Source organism: Monodelphis domestica, chromosome 6, assembly GCF_027887165.1.
Source record: "Monodelphis domestica isolate mMonDom1 chromosome 6, mMonDom1.pri, whole genome shotgun sequence".
Lineage (NCBI taxonomy): Eukaryota > Metazoa > Chordata > Mammalia > Didelphimorphia > Didelphidae > Monodelphis > Monodelphis domestica.
The window spans coordinates 102,482,630-102,505,089 of record NC_077232.1 but is presented as its reverse complement, the minus strand read 5'-3'; positions in this window follow the sequence as shown (position 1 = coordinate 102,505,089).

Sequence of the window (22,460 nt, the reverse complement as noted above, 5' to 3'; positions counted from 1 at the left end):
TTTATACTAAGTGACTTTTTAAAGATTCTAATACTCTTTTAGTCTGATTCCATATATTCAATTCCTGGCCAAGAGCCCATTATTCTTACGTTTTAGTTTATATATCAGAAATCAAAATTCTATTCTTACAGAGGATCTTTTTTAAACCAGCAGTTCATTCTCCAAGTCTCTGTTTTTTCTTCCAAAATCTTTGTTTCTGATTCAAAGAAGTGATGAGGATAACTCCTGTATTCCCAAAGTCTTCAGTAACTCACTCAGGACTTCATGATACATGACATTTTTTTTTCTATTGCAAATTTATTTTAGTCATATCACCTGTATCTGTAATTTATTTTAAGTTGTTAATGGTCATTTGTTTCAATAAGTCTTGGGTGATTCTTTGTCAAGTGCTATATACATGCCCAAGGAAAAGAGCGGAATTTTCTGTTGTTTTCACTAGTTCCACAGAGAGCTGTCTTCATATCCCTTTGCAGTGAGTAACTATTGACCTCAACCCACATCTTCTTCCTCTCACCATTACTCAGTGACATGTCATCTAACAGATTGTTTATATCTACCTCATAATTCTCAGAAGCAAAGTTATCCCCCTCACTTCTGGAATAGTCTCAAATCACCAAATGTTTGATGTCCTTTTTTCTCTCTTAGTGTCACATTCTTCCACCTACCAAATTCCTGATACACATCAGAATTCTCTCTGTCCCTTCAGATGATGTCTTTTATTTTATTTTATTTTTTGGTTGGAATCCTTTCATTTTAAAAAAGAATACTCTTCCATACTTCAAAACCTAGAGGATGGAGATTGATTCTTTCAGGTTTTTTATCTCCTCTGCCAAGAAGATGATCAGCCTACAAATTATATGTAAATCATAAGTATTTAGTTCCAGCAGATGGACTAATATCACACATTTACAACAGCTTACTTCAAAATAATTATCCCTTTTCTCCACATATACTAGAGGTGAAATATTCAGTCCTTTATCTTTCTCAGTATAAGCTCTTCTGATAAGATCATCTGATAGGCTTATTTCAGACACACCATGGTGAAAATTCTCTTAAGGATTCTCTAACTCCAGTATTTTCAGTCCTTTTCTTTCTATTCTCAGAATCATAAAATGTGAAAACAGGAAGGGAATTCAGAAATCATATATTCTTACCGAAACATGTGAAGACTATCCACTACAACATACCCAAAGTCTAATCCCTATTTCCCTATAAGAAACCTTCAAATATTTTTATATATCTGTCATACCCCTCTGGAGTCTCAGTTCTTTAAATGATTGTCATATGATATGGACCCAAGGCCTTTCATCATCTTGATTGCCATCTCCTACACAATTTCTGACTTGATAATGATAATTTATTTAATTTCCTTATTTTTATTCATTCATTTTCTTTGCTATTCCCTTGAATCTGTCTCTTATTATTTTTTTAACCCTTACCTTCCATCTTGGAATCTATACTTACTAGTCTACCTTATTAGTCTTCTACTTTTCTTTTCCTCCTAAGCATGCCTCATAAATAAGATTCAAGGTCACTATCCTAGTAGCTTTTCTCCACAACTAATTCTCTAGCACCTCTAACATCTTTTATTTTTGATTGGCTCCCCCCCCCCAAAGACTAAAATGCTAGGTTCCCTGACTTTCTTCAAGATTCTATTTAAATCTCACCTTCTGCTGCGGATCTTTCCCAGAAAAGCATCTCCACAGCTGCTAGTGCTTCCTCTCAGGTAATCTTTTATCTACTATGCTTACATCATGTATGTACTTAATTATTTTCATGCCATCTCCCTCATTTTAATGTAAGTTTTTTGAGGGCAGCTACAATTTATGCATTTCTCTGCATCCCCTGAGCTTAATACTCAGGAGATAATCTCATTGAATGGCATGAGCTAATTCTCTTCTAGGCTTTGTCTGGAAGGATGAAGCCCTGCTGATCCCTTTGACTCTTCCTGGGAATGTCATCAAGAAATATCCTTATATGCCTTCCAGGCAAAGCATTGGTTCAGAAATCCTAAAAGGAAAGCTCATTTGGAGATCTCACCAGGGAAGGTGAGATTGAGGTCAGTCCTCTGTAAAATGGGTAGGTTAAACTTGTAAACCTCTCAGGCTTCTTCTAGCTCTAAATTGATGAATCTTTAACTGAATATAACTAGATATACTTCCTTCACTTTCTTTTTCTCTGTTTTTCATTCCTAGCATGCTCTTCTTTTTCTTCTTTGAATGTTGAATTCCTAACTGTCCTTTTAAAATCACCTTTAACTTGAAGAAATGAATCTGTGCCTCAAATCCCTCATAGCACTTTGTTTTATATTATGCTTATGTATAGTTTTATATTATAATTATTTGTGTTATGATTCCTGTTTTCCCTCCCCCCAACCCCATTCAATTGTAAATTCCTTGGGAGCAGATAGTGGGTCTTATCTAATTGTTTAACTTCTAAGTACCTAACATAATGCTAGGCACAAGAAGGCACTTAGTAAATATTTTATGATTTTCTATTTTTTATTAAGGAATCAATGCCCCCTCCAAGGAATGAGGACTCTCATGAACTTGGTTTCATTCTGAAAAACTTGCCTACATGGGTCATTCTCTCTCTTTGGCCTTTGCTCATCCCTAAAAAAGAAAATATTTTTGATTTATTCTCAGAATAATGTTTTAATATTCATCTGACAAAATGCATATGGATACAAAGGAAAAAAAATTTACTGAAATTTACATTTAATGAAATTTACTGAAATTTACGTTTAATGAAATTTACAGTTAACAAAAAAAAATTTTTTTAACTGTTCATGAGCTACAGTTTAAAATTCTCTGGCTTGATCCAGCCATAGCCCTGTTGGGTTTGTACACCAAAGAGATAATAAGGAAAAAGACTTGTATAAGAATATTCATATTCTTTCATTCTTTGTGGTGGCAAAAAACTGAAAAATGAGGGGATGCCCTTTGATTGGGGAATGACTGAACAAATTGTGGTATGTGTTGGTGATGGAATACTATTGTGCTCAAAGGAATAATAAAGTGGAGGAATTCCATAGGAACTGGAACAACCTCCAGGAAGTGATGCCAGGTGAGGGGAGTAGAACCAGGAGGACATTGTACACAGAGATGGATACACTGTGGCACAATCAAATGTAATGAACTCCTCCATTAGTGGCAATACAGTGTTCTTGAACAACCTGGAGGGATCTATGAGAAAGAACACCATCCACATTCAGAGGAAAAACAATGGGAGGAGAAACACAGAAGAAAACCAATTGCTCAATTACATGGGTCTAGGGGACATGAATGGGGATGTAGACTCTAAAGGATCACCCTAGTTCAAATATCAATGGTATGGAAATGGGTCTTGATCAATGATACATGTAAAACCCAGAGGAATTACTCATCAGCTACAGGAGAAGATTTGGGTGAAGGCAGGGAAATAACATGATTCTTGTAACCATGGAAAAATATTCTAAATTAAATAATTAAATACAATTTTTGAAAAAAAAATTAAAAAAAAAATCCTCTGACTTCAATATTTTTCTACCAAGGTTTCTTCACACAGGTTAATAAGGTCCCCATATGTCACAGAAGCACTCAATGTGCAAGATGAGTAACAAATCTGAGATAGCCTATGAATAAATACAGAGAAATAAAACACCATTTAGCTTTTCACAGATGGTTAAAAAAACTTTAGGGGGAAGGAGTGTACTGAGAATTACTGACAGATAACAAGGTTAAGATTAGTTGGACCCTTTGTTATGGCTAATTCTACCTTTTATGGATGTTTCTGTGGTGATTATCTTCATTCTCAAAGATCATCCTGTTAAAAGAAATCTTATTACTGAAGTTCTTAACCAACAGCATCCACAGTCTTCAAGAAGTCCATGAAAAAAAGTTAATAAATATTTCATTAACTAAATTTCAGCACATTTTTTTCCTTGGTTATTCTGTGTATTTTCTTATGGATTTAAAAATATTATTCTGGGAAGGAGTAGAAAGGTTTCATGAGATTGTCAGAGAGGAATAAAAGGTCAAAAAGTGATCTCATTTCTGAATGCTTTTATTTATGAACCCTGAAAATTAAAATTATTTAGGATAAAGTTCAGAAGCATGGGAAAAATCATTTTCAGAAACCTTCCTTTGACTTCTACTGAGAGTTTTAGACTCTCCATGTCCCCCCTTCCCCCCCCCAGTTGGTTTTTTTTTTAATTTTACTTCTGAGAAGTGATCAGTAGGGAAAGATGTGGCAAAGGAATCTTCTCCTCTCCATTCTATATTTCAAGCAAGAAGAGGGAGGGAGAGAAAGCAATAGATAAAAAGTTTCTTGAACCACTCACAACTTCCTTTAATAGACCTGAGGAGAAGGTATGGCAGTTCCAAAAAGGATGTAGACCTTATTTTCTGGTTTCTCCATTCAGCTATCTATCATCCCTTTCCCTAGAAAAAAAAGGGATCAGAGAACATATCTATGGTCCATAGGAATTTCCCTTGAGATGAGAAATTCTTGACCATTTTTGGTCTGTGTGCCATGTGCTCCTTTGACAGTTTAATAAAGTCTAGAGAACCCTTTACAGAATAATATTTTTAATCCATAACTCCCCTGTACCAATCTCAGAGGCCAGGGACTCCTAGGCTTCTGTAGACCCCAGGTTAAAAACTCATTCTTCAGAAAAAAACCTAAACTATATAGCTTTATTAAGTTGATTAGAGACTCACTAAATTCATCATGGAATCCCAGAGCAATCCACTTTAGGCTACAGCTAAGGAAGCTAAGGACAGAGCCTTGAGTAGCTTGACATATACTTGGATAGGTGAGAACTTCTCCTTCAAACAGCAGTAGGACAGAACCTGTAAGTTTCCATTTTGTGACTTTCTCTTTGGATGAATAATTCAGTCAACCTTCTGTGGATGAAAGGTCCAAAGGAATAAAAATAGAGAAGGGATAGCAGATAGCATTAAAAGAAAATTATATTAAAATAGCTGCATAAGGTTCTTAAAAGTCCATGATATACTTAACTCTAGAAAAGAAATGAGTTCTAGCATGGTCCCTTTCTTTTAATTTGAATAATAAACTCTGTACTACTAAGGAAGTCTCTTGAAAATACAATGTCTAGTTTTAAGAGACAAGATAGATTCTATTATCTCATTTTTCAAATGTTTAGCACTGGGCACCCAATACTTGCTGTACTGTATTCAATGTTTTCAACTTGTAATCAGATTTATGTATGTCAATAGCCAACCAGACTTCTTAGAGCAAAGTGCAAAGTCCTAAGCAAGAACAGAGATTAAGAATCATTAAATCCATCCCTCTTATTTTATAGTTGTAGAAACAGGTCCTATAAGGATGCCATCAAAGTTCATATAGTCAGTGGTACAACTTGAACACAGTTCTCTTGATCATAGTCCAATGTACTAAGCCAGAGTCAATTCTGAAGAGATCTATGGGCTTTTCTTTGCCTGATCTATGTTTTCTGATGTTTTACAGATTAACATCTTAGAAACATAGAAGCATAAGGAGCCTCAGAGAATGTTTAGTCTAGTTTGGTGAAGAGGAAAGAAATTGATTGGAGTAAAATTAGATGACCTGAAGCTGATTAACATTTGCTAACTATTTGACCTTGGACAAAATACTCAAATTCAGTGGGCAGAATTTTCCTTATTAGTATAAATGAAAGTGTTGGATTCATTCAACAAATATTATTGGATGCTTCTTTTGTGCAGAGAATAGTATGACAGGTTGGTGGGAGAAGATGAGTGGAAATCCTAGTTTATATAAGTATAGTTTCTACTACCATGGAATAGGAGGATAAAGCTCAGAGATAATTCAGAATTATATATGACAGAGAGATGTAACACAAAATGCTTATGTGAGTTCTAATAAGAAATGTCATTATTGATAAGGGGGCATTAAGAAAGACTACCTAGAGGAAGTGACACGTTTGATTTTAATGAATAAGCAAGAATTAAATAGACAGAGATGAAAAAGAAGGGCATTTCAGACAAGAACAAAACCACAAGGACCCAAGACTGTTGGATATATTTAGAAGGGAGAAAATAGTCCATTTCCATTGAGATAGAGAATGCAGAGAACAACCTGAAATAGTATCACAAGGTAAGTATGGAAATGCAAGATGTTACCAGTCTGTTGAGAGCCTAAAACATCAGGTGAAGGGGGCTGAATTTTATGGAGATATTCTAAGAGTTTAGATCATAAGAGTAAGACAACTATTTATGTAAGTAAGAACATTCTTACAGCTCTATAGAAGTTATATAAGAGGACAGAGTATTGAACCTTTTAGAAGGTTTCTTTAATAGCCTAAATTATTAAAAATAAAAGGAAATGGGAGCATGAGCTAGAGTGCTAGTAATGTTAATAATAAGGAGACTGAGGCAAGTGCTGTTGCAGAGATATAAACTGATGGGAATTAGGAGCTAGTTGAATATTAGAGAAGGATATGGAATGATCATAAATAATGTAAAAGTTTCAACAATCAGGGGCCGGGTGAATAATGGAGCCATAAACAATAATAATGAAGTTAGAAGAAGGAAGAAGTTTAAGGAGAGAGAAAATGCATTGGATTTTTTGACTTGTTGACTTTGAAATTTCATTGGAATATCAAGTTAAAATGATCTGGATATAATTATGGATTAGAGGTCACCAGTAGAAATATATATATACATATATATATATATATATATACATATATATATATATATATACATATATATATATGTATATATGTATATATATATATCTGGGAGGCATATAAATACAGATAGTAACAATCGATTATTTCTGGGAAGTAGAGTACTAAGGACAGAGGCTTAGAAAATGCCCACCACAAGATTATGGTGAGGAGTCAGTCAAAAATATACAGAGTGGTATGAGAACCAGGAAAGTAGGACAACTCTGAAGGTGTGGGAGTAGATAACATGTAGTAGAAGAGGGTGGTCAATAGGGTCAAAAGCAACACAAAGGTAAAAGAAGAGGAATGCATGAAAAAGACCACTGTATTGAGAAGGTTCTACTTACCATAAAATGTTGTGTAAACATGAAATACTACAAAATATCTGTTTCAAATGAGTCGCAGAGAGAAAAATGATTTGCTCAAAGTTATATATCAAATTAGCATCTAAAAATGGAATGAACTCCAAAGGTTCTTGGGCTCACTAAATTCCTTCTGCTTAGATTCACTAATTCATTCCGTGTACATCTGGAAATATTAGAAAACATCATATCTTTCAGGGCTGAAAAAACTTTTCAGGATCTTCTCATGATGTCTCATTTAAGTAAAGTTCAATTAATTGGCTCATGCACAGTATCTGTACTGATGGTCCATAGTTTATCATGATTACTAATGCTTAGGAACCAGAGTTATACTCTCACGTTGACACTATTTCTATGGTCCTCACCAAGTCATTTAATGCTTCTGAGTCTCACTTTACTCATTTGTAAAAGCATGTATAATATTTGTATTACCTACCTAAAGGAGTTATTGCTTTTAAAACTTTTTTACTTAAAAATAAAAATTAAAGGGGGCAGCTGGGTGGCTCAGTGGATTAAGAGCCAGGCCTAGAGACCGGAGGTCCTAGCTTCAAATCTGACCTCAGACACTTCCTAGCTGTGTGACCCTGGGCAAGTCACTTGACCCCCATTGCCTAACCCTTACCACTCTTCTGCCTTGGAGCCAATGCACAGTATTGACTCCATGACAGAAGGTAAGGGTTTAAAAAAAATTAAATAAATTAAAATTAAATATAAACAATTGTAAGATTTAAATTAATGTCCAAAACTCCAAGTATCATATTTCATAAAGTTTACTAATAATCAATTGAATTAAAGGGAATAAAACCTAATTATCTAACAAAAATAAGACCACATGAGTAAGTTCTCTTTCCTCTCCCAAAAAAGACAAATTCAGCCAGCCACAATCACAAGAAGAGGGAAAGAGAGAGGTAGTGCTATACAAAACTTAAATCTTCCATAAGTTAGCACATAATGTGAGAAGAAAAGTAGGACACTGGGAATTAAAGTCCAGGGGAGCAAGTTCTAATTACACAACCCCCCCCCCCGCATGATTCCCATGGAAACAAGCACATAGAAATCTCCCAGATTTAAATTCCTAATTTCCTCATGGACTCAGTACACATAGCCAACTTATATCTCTAAAGATTTTCAACTAGAGGTCCATATTATAGTGTACTTTCTAATGGAAAATTACAATAATTTGGGAGTAAGAGTGAAATAAAAGAGAAAGAGAACAAAACTAATGATTGTTAGTTGAATTGACAAAAAGCTAGTCCCCTTTGGCATGAGTTAACATTCAAAATAAATACTTTCAACCCCCCAGAGTTCAATCTCAATACCTCACAAAGTTCATTCTGGATCTTTTGGTGCAGTGTGAGGTTTCTGCACAAATCTCCATGGCACCTTCTCCAAATAGTTCACATTCTTGATTCATGGAGCCAGCAAGTTTTTATCCTAAAATTACTTTTAAGGGGGCATTTGGGTGGATCAGTGGATTGAGAGCCAGGCCCAGAGATGGGAGACCCTGGGCTCAGACACTTCCTAGCTGTGTGACCCTGGCAAGTCACTTGATCTCCATTGCCCTATCCTTACCATTCTTCTACCTTAGGACAAATACACAGTATTGATTCTAAGATGAAAAGTAAGGGTTTTAAAAAAATAAAATAAAATTATTCTCAAACAATAAAAGTTTTTATAAATCTAGGATTTTACTACAATTTACAACCCCCCTACCCAAGAGAGTGTTGCCCAATATATAGATCACCCAAGGATACATAGCTTATTTATGAGATATGTGAATCAATTGTTAAAAGGAAGTCAAAAACAAAAAAATAGAAGAAAAGAAAAAAAATTAAATAGTATCTAAAAATTCTGAATAAGCAAGAATAAGCCCATAATAGGTCCTAGAATCAGAATCCAATAAAGTGATTTACATCTGTAAACCTTAAAATTTCACAGACTTATGAATGTTAAAAATTTTACTCCACATTGAGGAATCCTCCAATTCCCTACTTGAAATCATTCCCTACTAGATAGTGAGAACTCTACTTGAATGTGAAAACTCCTTGCTATGGGAGTATCCCTACTCCACCCCTACTTAAGACTGCTTTAGGGCAGAAAACTCCTTGCAAAACAATGAAAGTACTTAAAAAACCATACTTATAAAGGAAAGGAGTTCTTTGAGCCATGCCTGTTTTGGAATTGATACAATGGGATGCTAGGTGCCTATAAAGGTGGGGCAACTTATAAACTACTTAGAGCTAAAATGTGAAAACTTACTCAGAGGTTTTCTCTTAATGAAATTAGTCGATACAGCAGCATTTTTTTTTCTGACTTACTAAAGAGATTAATCTACTCAGCTGTGAATTCAAAATGGGCTGTCTTTTGGAAAACATCTACAGTGATTGGTAGATGGAAGAACTTAGGGGAGGTGACATAGGAGATTTTGCCCTTAAAAATAAGAGCTCAGAAAAGAGCTAGAGGTCATTCTGAAACATTCAGATTGAGGAGGACTGATTCTGAAACATTCAGATTGAGGAGGACTGATTCTGAAACATTCAGAATGAGGAAGGACTGATTCTGAAACATTCAGAAGGAGGAGGGAGCTGGTGAAAGCAGCTGAGATGATGCTGGCCTGGTGTCACTAGAATTCTTGCTTAGGCAGACCTTGTGGTGAGTGTTAAAAGACTTGACTGACTGATCTCTCTCTTAAGACTCAGGTCTAGACCATGTTGGCTTAAGGCCCTTCATACTTATTTCCTTTTTTCTCTCTTTCTCTCTTTTCTTTAATTCCACATTTGTATTAATTAAAATCTCTATAAAACCCAGTTGACTTGGGTATTTGAAAAAGTGGGAATATTTCCCTGGCGACCACCTTATATTTTGATTTAAAAACCAAGACACTGTAGTGAAACATATTTTCTGTGTTCAAATTTACTCACCCTCTCTTATATCTATCGCAATTTATATCTTCCACCATTTTAACTTACTACAGTTTATGGGCTTCACTATTTTAAATCTCACACATCCCATAAGCCTATAAGACCATTGCAGCAATATGCACTTACCCAATCACCAGCCAGGACTACAGAAAATTGCCACACTAATAAAGACAGAAAAGGGACTAGGTTTTTGCAGCAAATGGGAAATATCATTCCCTGGTCTGACTTTACCTTCACTCTCAGAGATAGGGAGCCAAAATTGTCACTAGACATCTGCCCCGGCGAAATCCTGCATCTGATGTCAAAGAGTCTCTTCCTTGAACCCCCCAACAAGTCTTCTGTCTTGGTGCAGATTCTCATCAATCCCAATGACCTTGTGCTTCTTAGCACTATATGAAGGTTTTTTTGTTGTGCCTTCTCCTGGAAACAGACACAATCATTAATCAAAGTCCCATAATACTTAACAATTAATGGCAGGTTTTTGGGTATGCATTAATATTAGGGATAATGTATATTTTAAATGTATATTAGTGCAAAATCATAAAACCATTAATACTGGTAATATATACAAGTACAAAAATGAGAGAAAAAGAAAGTTCAAATACTCTATTGCATATACCAGGAAAAACAATAATAATTTAAAAAAATTAAACAATGTATAGTTCACATTCCAAGAAAAAGTGTCAGCCAAGGAGAACCAGAATACAAAGGTTTCTCATCCAAAAATGAGATCCATTTCCTTTTTAACTTAGCCATGATCTACAATGTGAGTGCAAATGATTTTCACCAAGTAACAGATTTATAAAACAGTAGTATAATAGGTAGTGCACATTTAAAGAGGTACCAAAAACCTCAAAGTCACAAGAGTCCATTTAATAACATTAGCAAACAAACCCACTATCATTAGGATTCATGTGAGTCTCTATAGCCACTTCCTGTGTGACATTAAAAAAAAATAAAAAACAACAAACTTTCAAAGCTCATGGATACCTGTCACAAGTTCTCCAGATCTAACCAATCTTTCAACCTTGGCTGAGATATTTTTAACAAAGTCTATTACTGCCATCATTCCAAAATGTCAAGGAGAGACTAGAAAAACCTCTCTACTGCTGATGAAAAGCTTTTGGGTCTAAAATGTCACCAAGAATCTAGATCATTATGGTGGAAGGGTAGAGTAATCTGAAGAGTTACAAATATAAAAACTATCCAGAACCCACTAGGATTCATGGGAAATGCTCCCTCTTGGGAGCCACCCAGGGATACCATGCCCCTTAGGAAAACTTCCCACCTCCTGGATGAGACTATAACAGCCATAAAAGGCATGTCTTTATATGTCTTAATGCTATTGCACTTTACTTCAACTACTAAACTGACCCTTACCTCTTGTTATAAACAACACAAAGGCTGGCAAACGATCAGTCAAAGGTAGTGGTGCTCTTAGATATCCTGAAAAATAACTCATGAAGACCCCTTAAAATCAATTTAAATTTTTAGGTCATTAAATTCTCCAAATGGTGTATACAGGTGTTGTGAAATAGAAACACACAGACCCCATATAGACAATTTAGATAAATAAAGTCAAAAAGCTAAATTTCTCCAAGTCAAGGTAAAAAGTTAGATTTTATTGGAAGAGGGCCAAGTCTTCCAATAAAAGCATTCTCTTGCATGTATTCCATTGATGGACCCCGGCAAGAGACAATGCCCAGAGGTTGAGACCTGGTTTTTATAACAAAATGAATACTTCTGTATAAGATCACAAGACATAATATCATATAGACCTTATTTTAGAAATAGTTACCCAATTACAAAGCTGATTGGTTAGTTTGTTTTGGAAAGTCCATATTAGTCCTTTGACTAATGACTTAGTCAAGTCAAGTGACCATTACCTCACTCTCATAAGATCTGGGGGAAGAGATAACTATTTCCAATCAGGAAAGGGAACGTGATATTTGTGCCATATTTGGACATGAGATCTGGATAGTCAGCATCTTATCATAAGGGGAAGTACAACCTTAGGGAGAGGTTAGATATCCTGTTAGAAGCAGTTTTTATGCGTTAGTTAGAAATCCTTGTAAAATTATGAATTTTATTGATTATATTAAGATTATAATGGAATTTATACTAATCACATTATAACCACAATGCTGATTATCTAAAAACTATCACTATCACTAAAATCTAATCAAGTATAAGGGGGCAGGAGTCTTTTTTACCCACACAGGTTGTAACCAGTTTGATGGAGTCCATCCATCATCATCTATGTGAAAAATACTAAAGGCAAAGAGGAACAAGAGGCTATTTAGACATGTGACTTCAATGGATATGGTAACAAATCCAGTATCCATAAAGACCTATCGTTTCCCCATGGAAAAAGGTTTGAGCAACTAGACTATGGGCTTTTACAGTGGCATTTTATCCAGTGAAGTGATAGGGAAGGTACAAATAAAGACAATGTAACAGAATATATAGCTAATTGGCCAAAACACAATAGCTGAAAATGATATAATGTAACAGAATAGTATAGATTAGATTAATATGTTAATTAAAAAATTAATCTTAAACAATCAACAAATACAATATATGTGACAGGATATAGGCACTGAATTCAAGAGTCTTTTTCTCCAGTTCTGATAGTTGCACTACAGAGACTTCTTCACTATTTTGAGGAGAACAAAATAGAATGGTTAACATCAATAAAACAATGGAGTCTGAAAAAAGGCTTAAAAATTCACCTCCAAACTCTTTAAGATTCCTTACCCTCCCTACTACCATCCTCCTTTTAGATTTTTTTGGTCACACCTCTGGGGTTCCCATACCCATATTGGGCAGAGTGTGGACGAACCTCATATTGGATTTGTTCCAGACTTGGCAAGCCAAAATGGCAAGGGGGTATAGAGAGATGCATCTCCCCCCCTGAATCTCTAGAGTGCTCAAGCTATCAGCTGCAAGGTATATAGTCAGTACTCCCAGGAATAGTAGCAAGAAAGGATATCCTAAAACTTTTGCAATGCACTGCTCTTTCATAGAATGGGCCATGCTTGCAATTCTACACTTTTTTTTTTATTTGAGCATTTCCAAATATTATTCACTGGAGACAAAGATCATTTCCTCCCCCCCACCCCCCACCTCTCCCATAGCTGACGCGCGATTCCATTGGGTATCACATGTGTTCTTAATTCGAACCCATTTCCATGTTGTTGGTATTTGCATTAGAGTGTTCGTTTAGAGTCTCTCCTCAGACATGTCCCCTCAAACCCCGTAGTCAAGCAATTGCTTTTCCTTGGTGTTTTTACTCCCACAGTTTGTCCTCTGCTTGTGGATAGTGTTTTTTCTCCAAAATCCCTGCAGATTGTTCAGGGACATTATATTGCCACTAATGGAGAAGTCCATTATGTTCAATTGTACCACAGTGTATCAGTCTCTGTGTACAATGTTTTCCTGGTTCTGCTCCTCTCACTCTGCATCACTTCCTGGAGGTTGTTCCAGTCTCCATGGAATTCCTCCACTTTATTATTCCTTTTAGCACAATAGTATTCCATCACCAACATATACCACAATTTGTTCAGCCACTCCCCAATTGATGGGCATCCCCTTATTTTCCAATTTTTGGCCACCACAAAGAGCGCAGCTATGAATATTCTTTTACAAGTCTTTTCCCTTATTATCTCTTTGGGGTACAAACCCAGCAGAGCTATGGCTGGATCAAAGGGCAGACAGTCTTTTATCACCCTTTGGGCATAGTTCCAAATTGCCCTCCAGAATGGTTGGATCAATTCACAAATCCACCAACAATGAATTAATGTCCCTACTTTGCCACATCCCCTCCAGCATTCACTACTTTCCTCTGCTGTCATGTTAGCCAATCTGCTAGGTGTGAAGTGATACCTCAGAGTTGTTTTGATTTGCATTTCTCTGATTATAAGAGATTTAGAACACTTTTTCATGTGCTTATTAATAGTTTTGATTTCTTTATCTGAAAACTGCCTATTCATGCCCCTTGCCCATTTATCAATTGGAGAATGGCTTGATTTTTTGTACAATTGATTTAGCTCTTTGTAAATTTGAGTAATTAAACCTTTGTCAGAGGTTTTTATGAAGATTGTTTCCCAATTTGTTGCTTCCCTTCTGATTTTAGTTACATTGGTTTTGTTTGTACAAAAACTTTTTAATTTGATGTAGTCAATATTACTTATTTTACATTTTGCGACTCTTTCTATGTCTTGCTTGGTTTTAAAGTCTTTCCCTTCCCAAAGGTCTGACATGTATACTATTCTGTGTTTGCCTAATTTACTTATAGTTTCCTTCTTTATGTTCAAGTCATTCACCCATTTTGAATTTATCTTGGTGTAGGGTGTGAGGTGTTGATCCAAACCTAATCTCTCCCACACTGTCTTCCAATTTTCCCAGCAGTTTTTATCGAATAGTGGGTTTTTGTCCCTGAAGCTGGGATCTTTGGGTTTATCATATACTGTCTTGCTGAGGTCACTTGCCCCAAGTCTATGCAATTCTAAACTTTATCAGTAGATGGTGCTACCCTAGTATGTAATGGCTAGGAGTTAGAGTCAGGGTGTGGTCTTTTATAAGAAATTTATTGTAAGTACAGGCACACCCTAATCAAGATAAATTTAGGAGGGTCAACAGGAGAAAGCAAAAACTTTCATTTTCTGGCAAAGTAAGACACCCTTTCTTGTAGGTAAAACTCTCAGAGTACAGCCTGAATTTTAGCTAAGAGGTTTGGTAGAGTTTTCTACACTCTTCTCACCCCTAAGGTGTAAAAACATTAGGACCGTGTGCTTCTATCACCTACTTCCATGGAGACATGTGGACAGGAAGCCCATTCTCTGAGCTGGCCTGGGAGCAAAAAAAGTTTGCTGGTTATTCTTAATGGATTTGAAAGCTTTTCAGGATTAAAGGAACAGTTTTAGTTTCTGCTGACTGCTCTCCCTAGTAGAGAAATGTGGGGTTTGGAAAAGGCCTTAAAGAATTCTGGACTATTAGATGGAACCCTGTGGGGGCATGGAGTTAAGAGGGTAGAAGAATCTCCTCAAGTAAAAGTCTGTAGGAGACTAATTGTTGCCTAAGAGAAACACCCAGACTTCTGAGGCAGCAACAAGCACTCAGGTGTTAGCAATGCAAGGTAAAGGGGATTTTATACTTTACCAGCCCCAGGGAAAGTGGTTCACAAGGACCTTCAGTCAGTATCTGGTCAAACGTGTGAGGCAGTAGCAGGAGGACAAGGAGTGGGAGCAGTAGCCACAGTAGCAGAAGAGGCTTTTTAAAACTAATCTGTCTTTTAAAACTGCTCTACAACTTAGAGCAGAGCTGGGGTTCTCAACTTCAGACTTCTGGTCACCAAAAATGTAAGATTTAAATTAATTTCCAAAACTCTAAGTACTATATTTTATAAAGCTTATTAATAATCACTTGAAGTAAAGGGAATAAAACTTAATTATCTAACAAAAATAAAATCATGTGAGTAAGCTCTCTCACCTCTCCCAAAAAGCCCACTTCAGCCAGCTGCAATCACAAGAAGAGAGAGAGGTGGTGCTACACAAAAGTCATATCTTCCCTATGACAGTACATAATGTGAGAAGGAAAGTGGGATTCTGGGAACGGGAGCTCAGAGGAGCAGATTCTAATTATATAGAATTATATAATACATATATATATAATTTATATAAAATCAATGTTAAAATAAATATATTTATAAAAGAAATATAAATAAATAAAATGCTTAAATATTTTTATTTAAAAATAAAATATTATTTTATTAATATTATTTTTTCTTCTGGTAGTAAAAATTCTATTACTGTTAAATGAAAGAATCTAAGCAAAAGGGTTTTTGGACCTGAGAATTCCTGGTATCTATTCCATATTTTCATGCTTTGTTATTATCATTTTTATAAATGTTATCTCACCTAATCAGACTAAATGATATAATGGGTAAAATATTTCTCATCCCTTAAAACACTAAGTAAATGATAGTTATTACTGTTGTTAACTAGTTTCCTGGCAATCAGAATGATAGTGACTTCCTCTTCATTTTGGGTATTAAAGCAAAGTCTAGATGACCACTCCTTAGAAATTTTGCACACAGAATAGGGATTCAATTAGATGGCCACTGAGATCACTTTCTGCTTAGAAATTATGTGATTCTCTGAATCCTAGCCTGGAAATAGGCATTTGAATATAAAACATAGAAAGTTATAACTGGAAGGGAACTTAGAACCAAATATTTTAGACTTGGAATGGACCCCAAAAATCATGTGATCCAAGCCTCTGGAAAACATGTGAGTATCATCAGTAATATTCCAAAAATAAATGATGTCTTGTGGTTGCTCAAACCTAGTATGATTACCTTCAATCTTTTGTATGTATAGAAATATTCAGAGACATTTAAGTTTCAGGAGAATTTCCATGGACCAATAAATAATCCATTTAAAAAATAAACTTCATATAATATTTAATTATTTCCAGAATGCTAATAGTAATCCAGGGGGGCGGGAAAGCATTTTCAAAACATTTTTGTTGATGTTAAAAGTGGTTTTCTGACATCATCAATTAACCAGAAACTTAGTGAAATCAATAAAGCTTCTTTTCCCTGATGATTCTAGTCCCTTACATACAAAGATCTTTTCATAACCAATAAGAGTTCTTCTGGTCTCAGCCAAAATGAAATTCAGTTTTGAAAATAAAAATTCTGATATCTTTGACAGAAAGTCCTCAACTGAAGTGTGGTATGGACAGAACTATGTTTGGTGTGCAGAACCACATTACTCTACATTTTAATTGTGTGACTCACAGAAGAAGATGCTTGAAATTGTGAAAAGAGAGAAAGAATGTTTTGTTGTGTTTTGTTTTTTTCCCTAAGGCTTATACCATGCCCTGAGTAACATACTTAGAATAGATAATAGTGCTTAAAAGTTCAGTAATTTGTTTAGTCTCTTGAGGTCTAGGTCCTTCATCTTGTTACTTGGCTTCTAGAGGGAAACCTGATTTTCATCAAGCTAATATTCACTTGCCACTTCTATAGTAACTATACAACCATCAATTGGATCCTTCCAAAATCTATGGGATGAGGAACAAGAGAGGCACAGTGGGAAAGGAAATGAAAGGAGAATAAAAGGAAGAGAGGGGACAAAGGGGAAAGTAACTTATTAAATGCCTACTGTGTGCAAGAACTGTGCTAAATGCTTACAAATATTATACAATTTAATCCTTACAATAATCTCCAACCTTCCTCTTGTTTGAACCAACTGAAGAGTTCTTTAGCAATAGACAAGTATGATGAGCCCAATTCAGAAATGAGGGCAGAGAAGGCAATCTACATGTCTATCTCAGTGCTACTTATACCTCCCCTCCCCTCAGCACCAGAAACCTGACACTGGCAGTTTATCCCCAACCCCTTGCCACCCCAAGTAATTTCCCAAGGAAGTCTCTGGCCCTTGCCTATAGTATTGTCATCCTCCCTAGGGAGATGGTTTTAGTCTTATAGAAACCAAAGAACTAGGATTGTTTAAAAGACAGGGAGATACCAAGTGTTAGGAGAGTGGACAAGGGCTATGCCCCCAGGAAAGACTTCCTTTTGGTGCCATTGACTCTAATCTCTAATTAGAAAAATACTCTTCACCACACCCCACAAGTGGTTATCTAGTTTCTACTTGAAGACAGTGCCTGAAAGCAACAGACTGGGATCTCTTACTTTGGAAGGGTGTTCATTGTTCCATGGTTTTCTATTTCATCAAGCCAAAAGCTCTGCTCTAGGAGGCCCCATATCCAAAGTGTTGACCTTGGAATGGACACCTTTCCCTACTGAATGGAACAAGATCAAGGCAAAGGGAAGGAAGTTTCTGCTTGACTGTTTGCTTGGGCTACTCTTTGGGCTCCTGTTCTACTATAACCATGACCTTACTCCTGAGCATTACTACTACTGACTTACTACTAAACCCACCCCAACAGGACCCCAAAGTCTCATCTCTGGAGGGCAGATTAAAAAGCTCTGGGAGATAGGAACAGATGAAGTCCTGGAGTCTGGAGGATACAGGATAAATGGGAAAATAATTAACAGAGGGAAGGCACTGGAATTAAGGGGGGTTGGGAAAGTGAAGGTGGGATTCTAGTTGGTACTTAAAGGAAGTCACAAAGGTCAATAGTTGGAGCAGAGGAGGAAGAACATTCCTGGCATGTGGGACAGCCAGAGAATTCCTGGATTTGAGAGATGGTTTTGTCTTATTCCTGGAGCAACCAGGAAGCTAGTGTCATTGGATTGAAAAGTATTCATTGTTGAGTAAAGGGTAAGAATACTACAAATTGACAGAATAGAAATATATCACATATATGTGTAAAGATTTTAGGAATTTGAAATATTTGAATAAATATTGCTCTTTCTTATTAGATCTAGGGGTGAATCTTATTCCCTAAACCGCTTTGAACTTCAGGTTCTACATCAGTAAAACAGGAATAGCATGACCTCTTATCTCTCAAAGTTATTGTGAGGAAGATGTTTGGGAAATCCTAAAGTGCTGTAGAAATGAGAATTATTATTTGACATATGACAAAAGACAAGTTATTCTTACCTCTTGAGTTTTCAATTTCATTATCTATAATATTTGGGAATAGGTCTAGACATTCTGAAAGTCTCTTCTGGATCCCTTTGGCATTTTATTAATTAAACTACATAAATGTCACCCAAGATACATCTCCCTTGTAACAAATTCTACTTCAAGGCTATTCATAAAAATAGATACCAGTGGAGTATTTTGAATTTCTTGTCATTATATTGGTTATCCTTGAGTAAAAAGAAAATGGAATAGTTCCGTAAGATATATTCAAAATTAAGTCCAGGAAGATAAACAAGTCAAAAATGGAAAGAACTGGAAACAGCCTAGTACATATGCAGTTAATTCTCATGGGCATAATCATACTCACCTACATTTACATACACATTAGGATGCTTTCACATGTGTTTTCAGAGACTGTGTAATTTTAAGTTGTTATTTGCATTGTTTCTCTATATGAATTATTAAGTCTTTGGCTGGCAGTTGAGGTCTTTTACTATTTGCTGAGTTTCATTTGAAGCTGTGCCCTTCCATATGTGCTATACTCCACACCAGTAAATCAAATTTGTCCCAGCTACACTTTCAATGCTTTCCCAACTCTATATGTGCCCTCATTGTTTTTCTCCACACCAAGAATCCCATCCCAATGACCATTCCCACCTGCTGATGTCTTAAGACTTCTTCAAGATCAAACTCAAATGCTATTTCCATTAGGAAGCCTTTTATAGTTCCCTTAGTTAATACTTTCCTTCCCTCCCTAGATGACTGTTATAGTTGTTTCCAACTCTGAAATTCTGGGTAAACTATTTGGGTAGGTTGCTTATATATTAGAGTAGATAAAATTAGAACAGTAATATAGGGATCAAAACTCTGGAACTTGAAATATGGGAAAACCCAAGCCTAAAACTCTTTCTTCAGTCAAGAAATATAGATTAATAATATCTGTAAATGATTTGACATTATGAATTCTATGATTTCTCTGGTGTAGGTGCTATCTCCATCAAAAAGTTATCAATTACTTCATCAAGTCTTAGGAGAATCTCTTCCATGTTTTGCTATAAACACTTCCCAGAGAATCATTCGTAGCCATGGCAGAACTTTCCTTTGTGTTCTATTTTTAAAAGATTTCAAAATGAGAGTTGAATCTTCGATATTGACTTAAGTGTTTTGTTGGCTCTTTTCAGATACTGAAATTATATGTCCTCTAGCCTAAATGTTAGATTGCAAAGAAAGTCTATCATTATCATCTTTGTTTCTCTATTTGGGAGAAAGGGAGAGGAAACAAAATCTCTAATGGCACTCATGTAAAGAAATCTCAGTGGAAAAATCAAACCATTGACAAATCAGCACCTGCCCTTTGAGCAACAGCCCTAGAGTGTTGCCTTGAAACCTTAGCAGCTGAATTACTTTCCTAGGGCTTTAAAGTGAATTAGTGACAGAGGCAAGACTTGAACTCCTGAAGATCACTCTCTTGGTCCACTCTCATTTCCACATTATAGAAGAGAATGTGTCTCTTAGAATATTTTCTTCATCACCATTTTTTTCAACATATGAGATATTTTATTCTATTTTCTCTTCCTATATAAAATAGTATAGTTGGGATTCGTGCTCACTCTACAACCCAACAATTACTTAGTTGTCTATTTCTTCTGTTTAAGGAATTAAAAAAAAAAACAATAGGCCAATCTCATTCTTATTTACACTACATCTTACACATCACAATGGCTCTATTCAGCCAGGCTTTGTGTGTAGTTAGTTGTTTTTCTCCAGTTGAAAAAAATGATGCTAAAAATGATGTCCATAGTTAATCAAGCCCTCTAACATGGCTAGCATTTTTACTCTCATGTGGTCAAAGCACACAGAATTTTCTCCATCTGAAAGACTTTCTTTTGCAGATGAGAACATTTCTGGAAAATCCCCTTCTCACTCTACAATTGCTTCTCAGGATACAGGACTAGTTTTGCAGTAATGTTGTAACACAGATGGGGTAAATAGGGTATAAGCGAATAGAGGACTTGATCGTTGGAGTTTAGAGTTCAGACAATATGAAGGATTGGTCCTTGTGGAAAGAATCTCTTTTTATTCCCTAGTCAGCTCTTGACCTCACTCCATTAGTTCTGAGCCTCAGTAAAAAGCAATAAGGGTCTTAAGTAGCCCAGCCAAAGGGCTAGACATGTCAGGAATCAGTGGGAAGCTAGATTGAGACAGAGTGAGGTAGCTGATAGTGGGTAAAATGTGAGGAATCAGCACCCTGGGTTCCAATTTCTCCCCCACTGACTAGAAATGTTCTCAGGCAAAAAAAATGCTGGTTTCCATCTTTGAACTCTCAACACCTAGCACAATACTGTACAAAATAAATGTTTCTTGAATGGAATTGAAATTCTTTACCAAAATAGCACCTTTCAAATTTACCAGGGAATGAGTCTACTAGAAATAGCATCCATAGCTTATTATTATTGAATATATTTTTAGCTTTCTGTGTATAACTGTCCCAGGTGAGAAGACAGAAATGATGAAATACCCAGTTGGAGAAAGAAAAACAAGGGTGACTGGGATTTTCTTCTGTAATTTAGGTAGTCAAAGCTTGTATGGTATAGAGAAAAGAGTGTTGTACCAGAAGTCAGGGGAAATATGAGTTCAAATTTGGCTTTTGATACTAATGAAATGTGTAAGTAGTTGGCATGTTATTTAACCTCTCTGATACTCAATTTTCTCATTTGTAAAATGGATACAAGAGTAACATGCAATCCATGAGATTGATGTGAGACCCCAATGAGGTAATGCATGTAAATACTTTTGAAAAACTTAAGGAATTATGTAAATTTTAGAATGATGATGTACCTGGAAGAAAAGCAGTCAATGGCATGCTTAGGATGATGGTTTTATTAAAAAATGATTATTTCCCTCATTCGAGTCTCAATTATATTAAACTATAACTTATTTCATATGTTCCCTACATAAGGAATGAGAGACCACAGCTGAAACAAGTCTTTAAAAGCCTACAACTAGAAAAAATAATATAGCAACATCATCATTTGATAGTAGATCATATCTATAAATATGTACTAGACTATGTGTGTGGTTTATACATGGAGGAAAGGAAGGAAGGTGGGAGGACAGGGTAAGCATTAGAATGGAATTCAAGGGATCATAGTGTCTGTGTGACCTTATTCTAGGCTATAGCTATAAAGCAGGGTAATTTTTAAGTTATGCATCACTTCCGAAAGAGAAAGGTAATGCATGCTCCCACTGTCAGTGGATAGAAAAAATGAACTATGTTCTATTTATAGTCATTTAAGTTATTTACAGTAAAAATTTGTTTACAATAATGTCTAGTTTTACCTTCTAAATGTTCAGATATCTAGCAAAGATCTGTAAAATCTTTACATCTACAAGGGAAGAGAATGTAAATTGAGCTGGGATACTCTGACTCTCATCACTAGGGATGATCTCATCCATCTTCATGATTTGTTTGATTCTGCTTCATGCAATGGATGGCCTGCTTACCTTCCTCCAGTTGCTAGCCTCCTGAATGGTTGATCATGATTAATCTGACTATCTATTTACCACATGTGTCACATGGGATATTCCATAAAAGAATTTTCAGAAATATCACATCATTAATAATTCTTTGGAGGCTTACAGGTGTGGTATTATTCCCTTTCCCCATTTTTCAGAAAGAAGTTGAAAACAGATCAAATAGCCAAAAAGAATATGAATCTAATGGAAGAGACTTGAAAATATCTGCCTAGCTGCAACTTAGTGCAAAAAGAGTGCTAAATTTGGATACAAAGGGGCTTGGTTTTAAACATAATTTATACTTAATGTTGTAATCTTGGGCTTGTCTCTAACTCTCTCTAGATCTCAGAAAACTCACCTGTAAAACTAAGGCATTGGACTAGACAATCTTTAACATTTAAAATTTATGAAATGAGTTTCCTTCTATAAA